This window comes from Nematolebias whitei, chromosome 10, assembly GCF_014905685.2.
Source record: "Nematolebias whitei isolate Nwh7 chromosome 10, NemWhi1, whole genome shotgun sequence".
In the NCBI taxonomy this organism is placed as follows: Eukaryota; Metazoa; Chordata; class Actinopteri; order Cyprinodontiformes; family Rivulidae; genus Nematolebias; species Nematolebias whitei.
In genome coordinates this window covers 12394129-12400476 of record NC_056507.1, presented here as the reverse complement: position 1 = coordinate 12400476, position 6348 = coordinate 12394129, and positions in this window count along the sequence as shown.

Genomic DNA, 6348 nt, shown 5'->3' with positions numbered 1-6348 from the left:
GGGCGATATTGGTGCCGATGCCAATATTGGATCGGTGCATCTCTAATAAAAACTACCAGGTAAATACAGGGATTTACAAATCTCATAAACATATATTTTATTCACATTGGAACATAGTAAACATATATTTAAACAAAAAATTGCTCTGCAAAACATCTAGTCTAAAATTAGTGGAACAGTTCCAGACTAACGTTGCTCAATGGAAAATTAACTTTGTCCCAACTTTGAGATATGTTGATACAAAATCCTATTTTTTCCTTTAAAAATTGTTTCATTTTAAACAGTTAAATTCACTGTGCACTAAATATGTTATTTACAAATTGTTACATTCTGTTTTTACTTTACATTTTAAACAACGTCCCAGTTTTTTCATTGTCGGGGTAATTAAATAAAAACATATTCACTCTGTCGACATTTCGTTCACACAGCCAACTTCTAGATTTTAAAGACAAAACAAAGAAAACGGTTTGCTGTGAGATACTTTGCATGAACGCAGAAGCAGATACAGGCTCATGTTTAATAACTCCAAAAATAATTGTTTCATGCTGTTGGAAGATTTTGTAAGATTCAAAATGTATTTTTCTTGATAAATAAATAAATTATATTTGTGTTTTCTCTAAATTTATCTAAAACAAAGCCTTATGTATGGAAAAAATATATATATTTTGAAGTTGACGATGGCTATTTATCCTCATAATATAAAATCAGAAGTAAAAAAAAGAATCTTGGAGGAAAAAGCCTTTTCCATGTGCAGTAAATTGGCATACAGATAAACTAGACCTTCTTTCAAACGGAAAGAAAAATAAATAAATGTAACCAAATAATTCTGAAATTTTTATTTTTTGGAGAAGTCCGAAGTTTCAGAACAAACTGTGTGAAGCCTGAGTCGATACATTCGACCAAAGTGTTGTTGTTTTTTTAATTCTCTGTTTAATACAGAAAGATTTTATGCAGTAACCACTGCTTTCTTGCTTTATATCTTGTATAATTTTTAATTTAAGGTGCATCAACCTCATACGTTTGTATCAAGGACACATTAAAGACGATCTGCTCGAGTTGAAACTTGACTGAATCTATAAAGTTTTTGTTTTCTTCTCTCAAACAAATCTCCCGTCGTCGTTTTGAACCCGCTTCCTGTAACGATTCTGTTTAATGTTCTGATGCTTTGCATTTAATAAATCGTTCACTCTCTGGACGTGGCTCCGTATTTCTGCCCCTCTAAAGACGAACGTGTTTCAAGCAAAGAAACAAAAAATAAAGAGGTCAAAGTGGTGCTAGTTTCTTAGTCCGGAAAGACAAGCGAAGCTTCACAACAATTTGCTTTTCACTAAATGGAGACAGACGGTCAGAGAAGCTTCCTGAATCAGAGCTGACCCCAACGTAGACCAAAATAGACAGAAGATCTCCTGAATAGATGAAAAGGTTCATTTCTCCACACATTCCTCTGTAGCCTTTGAAAAGGTGTGTGGGGAGAGGGGGGTGTTGATGTATTATTGATAATTCTCGGCTGATACCCACACGCGCTGCCGAGGCATTCGGACCGAGGTGGTTTTGATTCTGTGTTGCTTTCCAATTAATTTTGTGCTCATTGTGTGTGTCCTTAAAACATGAGGTGAAAAATGCTTTTCAGCCGCGGCATGTTTCGCAGCGACCGCTTTGTGCCGCTTGTAATTTAATTTTCAGGTGAGAGTTTGAGAGAAAAGGCTGGAGTGTGTGAGCACCGGCGGGCCGCAGAAGTTCGCCCACTTCACAACAAGAACAAACAAACTGGAGCTCTGAGTGATTTAAATCAACCCAGAAAGAAATCCTACAAAAAATTATTTTATATGACGTTCTGCTCTTGTTTCAATCATGATATGAGCTTAAATTAAGATTGTTTGAAATTTGGACAGATTAATTGTCTGTAAACAAAAAAAAAATAAGAAGAATAGACAGCTAGAGTAATGCACTTTGCAATATTTACACAGAGAGCTGAATGACTGCTGAAATTAGCTAAAGCAGCTAAAACTGAGTTGGTAAAAGTAAAAGTAGAACACAAGCTAAAAGCTAAAATAAGCAAAACAGCTGGAAACAAAAAAATAAACTGGCTACAAGTAGCAAAGCTCTATCTAAAATCAGCAAAATGCAAGCTAAAAGTAACAAAAGACTGGCAAGAAGCTAAAAGTAGTTAAAAGCTAAAAAGATCAAGGTGCTAACAAAAAGTAATCAAAGTTTAACTGGAAGCTACGGTAAAGGAGGCAGAATGCTAGCTAAAACAAAACGTATCAAAAGACCAAACAAAACTATAATTAGTAAAAGGTTAGCTAAAAAAAATAAAAGCAGCAGAGTTGAGTTTTTGTCAACTAGAAGTTACAAATAGGGAAAAATGCTCAAAACTAAAAGTTAAAGTAGCAGAGTCACAAAATGATGTCCAAATAAAACAATAGTGGCTTAAACCTGAAGTATCCTGAAAGACGCACTGTATTTTTCAGATTATACAGTACATTAAGCGAAACAAAACAGATGAGTCAAACTTTATTCAACTCATTCACAATAACCACATAAAATCGGTTCGAGGTCAGTAAACACAACCAGAGTTAATACATAAGGCGCACCTGATTATAAGGCTCACTGTCGATTTTTGAGAAAATTTAAGGATTTTAAATGCGCCTTATAGTCCAAAAAATACTGTAAACAGGGCCAGTTTGCTGAAGCAGATTTCCAAGAGACATGATGTTTTTAAAGAAATTGAAGAGATCTTCCTATATTTATATGGGGAGTTTATAAATCGTTACATATTTAGAAAATATGTTATAAAACCTAAAAGTCAGAGCATGAATCCAAACGGGTGGAACGTTTTGATTTGTGAATGGCTAAGATGGCACAAATTATGCAGAAGTAGTTTGTAAAAATGTTTCGGAAATAAATAAATAAAAGTGGAAAACAAACGTTTAAACGCTGAATCTGAATTCTTGCAACAAGGACGACCAAGTAAAAAACACGAGGTTTAAACTGTGATCCTGGCATCGTCCACGTCTCCTGGAGCTGATGACGTTTTTCAGAACCACGAGAGAAGCAGCTCTTTACCGTCTTCAATCAGAGGAATGTGGCCGTGGACCCACGCGAGCCTCGCTTACAGAGCAACAATGTTAACAATAATGCAATAACAATAATGTAATGGGTAATAACCAGAGCGGCTGAAGTGCTCCCTGGGCGAGGGAGTGGAGAGGAAATGATCAGAACGGGCTTTCAGAGTTCCCAGGATCGCCTGTGAAATGAGTGTATCCAAAATGGCAATCACCACCGGATAATGTTACCGTCAGGAGATGTTAGAGTGAGCTCAAAACATACGGCTGGCACACGGTCACTCTATACAAATGCTTTTGTCATGGTTCACAAAAAACGGAGGTTTTCATGGTGAAATATATCTCATGTCTTGATTGTTGCTGTCATTGACACAGCTGCTCGAGCTGTTTGGTTATTTGGATTGTTCTTATCTGTGAGGTACCTGCCTCACGTGTGTGAACAGTTGTCAAACAAGCAGAGGGGAGGTAAAGCTGCACTGCTTGGTGTTCTCTACGTATCAAAACTGGAAGAAGCATTTTTAACTGAGATGTGAAACGTCAAAACAAAAATCTGCACCATCTGCCTGTTTGACCTGGGGTTGCATTTCTTCTTGCGTCCACATCCTGGAAGGTTGGTTACAGTCCCATGTAGGCCTGTCGCAATAAACAACAAATCAATTAATCGCACGATAAATTAAAAATGGCGACCTCATTTCCTTTATCTGCTTTATCGTTTTCTCATGTCTCTCTCTTTTTACTGAAGACACTGGATGACAAAAGGCTCAACTCCGGTGCTCTACTGACCCCTCCCTTTCGCTTTTCTCGTTAAAATTCGTTTTAACCATATAAAATCGCATTTTTGGATCATTTAAAGCAGCTAAGCTAACAGGCCGACCTTGGGGAAAAACCTCTGTCTTGTCAAAGCTCCAAAATTCTCGGTTGAAACCGGGGGCTTCGTCTAAAAGTTGTTTTTCTCTGCAAAAAGAAGCTGAGAACTTCCTTTTTAAAATTTTTATTAAAAGCTTTGTGTGCCAAATGCTATGCTAAGATCCTGTTGCATGCTCTATGCTATGCTATAGCTAGCTATGCTAAAGAGCTCAAACCACACTGAGCGTCCGCCATTTTGAGAACCGAAAAATGGGAATGAGATTCAGCCCACGTCACGTCAAGGGGCCTCCCTCCCATTTTTCTTAGAGACACGCTGCTCGATCCCTCACTATCCATCCTTTGCTTCAAACCATTTTATACTGCCATCCAGTGTTCAAAAAAGGTAATACGCACACGGCGTGAAGTCGTTGGTCCGCCACATTAAAAGGAGTCACCTGGTGTAGTTGGAGCATCAGAATCAGGTCCTTCTGGGTGCCTTTCTGAACTCGTACCATTGGGAGGAGACTGCAGGACAGACCCAGAACTCACTGGAGGAATTATCCTTCCTCCCTGGCTTCGGAACACCTTCAGGATCCCAAGCAGGTTCTTGAAAATGTTGCTGGGTTTCCCTTCGGTTAGCTCCATGAACTGACCTAACAAAAACCAAAAATGTCGTCAGCTTTGTGTTTTTTTTTGTGAAACTCCCAAACTGAACCTGAAGTTCCCTGGATACGCAACTACCCTGATTTCTGGCATGTAAATCGCTCCAGAATATGTCACATCAGTCAAAAAGCATCATGAAGAGGAAAAAAAAACATATAAAGTCGTTTCAGCGTATAAGTCGTGTTTATTATGCGTTTTATTCAAAACAAACAAAAAAAATAAATTCAAAACAGCTTCATTTCGCCTGGGTGGCGCAGTGCCATCCATCCATCCATCCATCCATCCATCGTGGCCGGAGCCGCTACTCTCCTGCGCTCCTCCGCCTGCACCAGCTGAGTGAAGCGAGCGCGCACGGGAGGACTCGCTGTCGCAGTTCTTTGAAATTTAAAGCGTCAGTCAAAAATTGTGTTATCGGGAAAAAAAAACATGTCGCTTTGGTGTGTAAGTCGCAGGACTGATAAATCCATGCAAAAAACCTGCGACTTATACGCAGGAAAATGCGGTAATCCTGTTTTGTTGTACACAGACTACGTCCACATTACAAGCGCTATAAAAAAATAAAAAAAACATCATTAAACCAAGAATGTTTCATTTACCAAATAATATTTACACAAAACTTAGATCAAACCCCTACGTACCATGATGGTTACTGCTCTTTAACGGACATTAAACTGAACACGTACCATAATGAGAGAAACTATGTAAAAAAACTTTCTGCCTACCTTTTATTTAAAATCACACAAAGTGATGGAAAGTTCAGCAGCGTCACTGTAAGGCCCAAACAAAACAGCCATCATTGTTCTGGACCAGCCACTTTGATTTCTAGCTAAACTCTCAGAAAGAATAAACTTCAGTACTAATTTGATTCCACAACCCACAGCAGCATGCTGACCTTTGACCTCTTTATGAACTCAGTTGAAAAACCTGCTTTGTTCACGGGGATCAATAAAGAATCACGTTATCATATTAGATGAAAGGTTTGACTTTAAAGCCCATCGATGTTTTGTCGGGACTCCGGTAATGTTACCGAGCCGAGCGGGATTCTTTCATTAGTCATATCGACGTTGTGCGTTTATGCGCTGACTTGTCTTCCTTCCTGCTCCTCGTTTGAAGCTCTTCCTCGAGTCTCTGGACAAACGGCTCGGCCGCAGCTGCTTGACATTATCACATTGTTGTTTTGAGGAGAGACGGGGGCTCAAGGAGGGTGGGGGTTATTATCCAATAGGAGTCCAGCAGTTGTGAATTTTCCATTTCTGTCTTTGTGTTTGTGTACATCGTCGCTGTGTGAAGTACTCTCACTCAGAGAGCTCTTAGAGATGACGATAAAGGCCAGCAGGCAGAAAAGCTCGTTTTTCTACATGATAAAAATCAAAAGGATTTTAACAGTTATGGAATATAAGAGGGTCAAATTAAATGATTTTTCTTGTCATCGATGCAAATTGTATTTTACAGTAATAACAGACAGAATTTAAGGCTTTAAATGTGATCATATACCAAAATATTCCTATTTAACTTAAGCTTATTAGTTTATCTGCATATGTGCCGTATTCTGACCTGGGATCCTTCCTGGTTCCATCATTGCTTTAAACTAGGGATGTACGATATTGGATTTTTGGCTGATATTCGATATGCCGAAATGTTAAAACTTATTTGGCCAATAACCGATATCGATACCGATATTTTATATACTTTTCTTTGTCAGAAAATATTCCTCTTATTTGCTACAAAAATTGTGCAACAGCTGTAAGAGCTGGTGACATATATTCAGTAACAG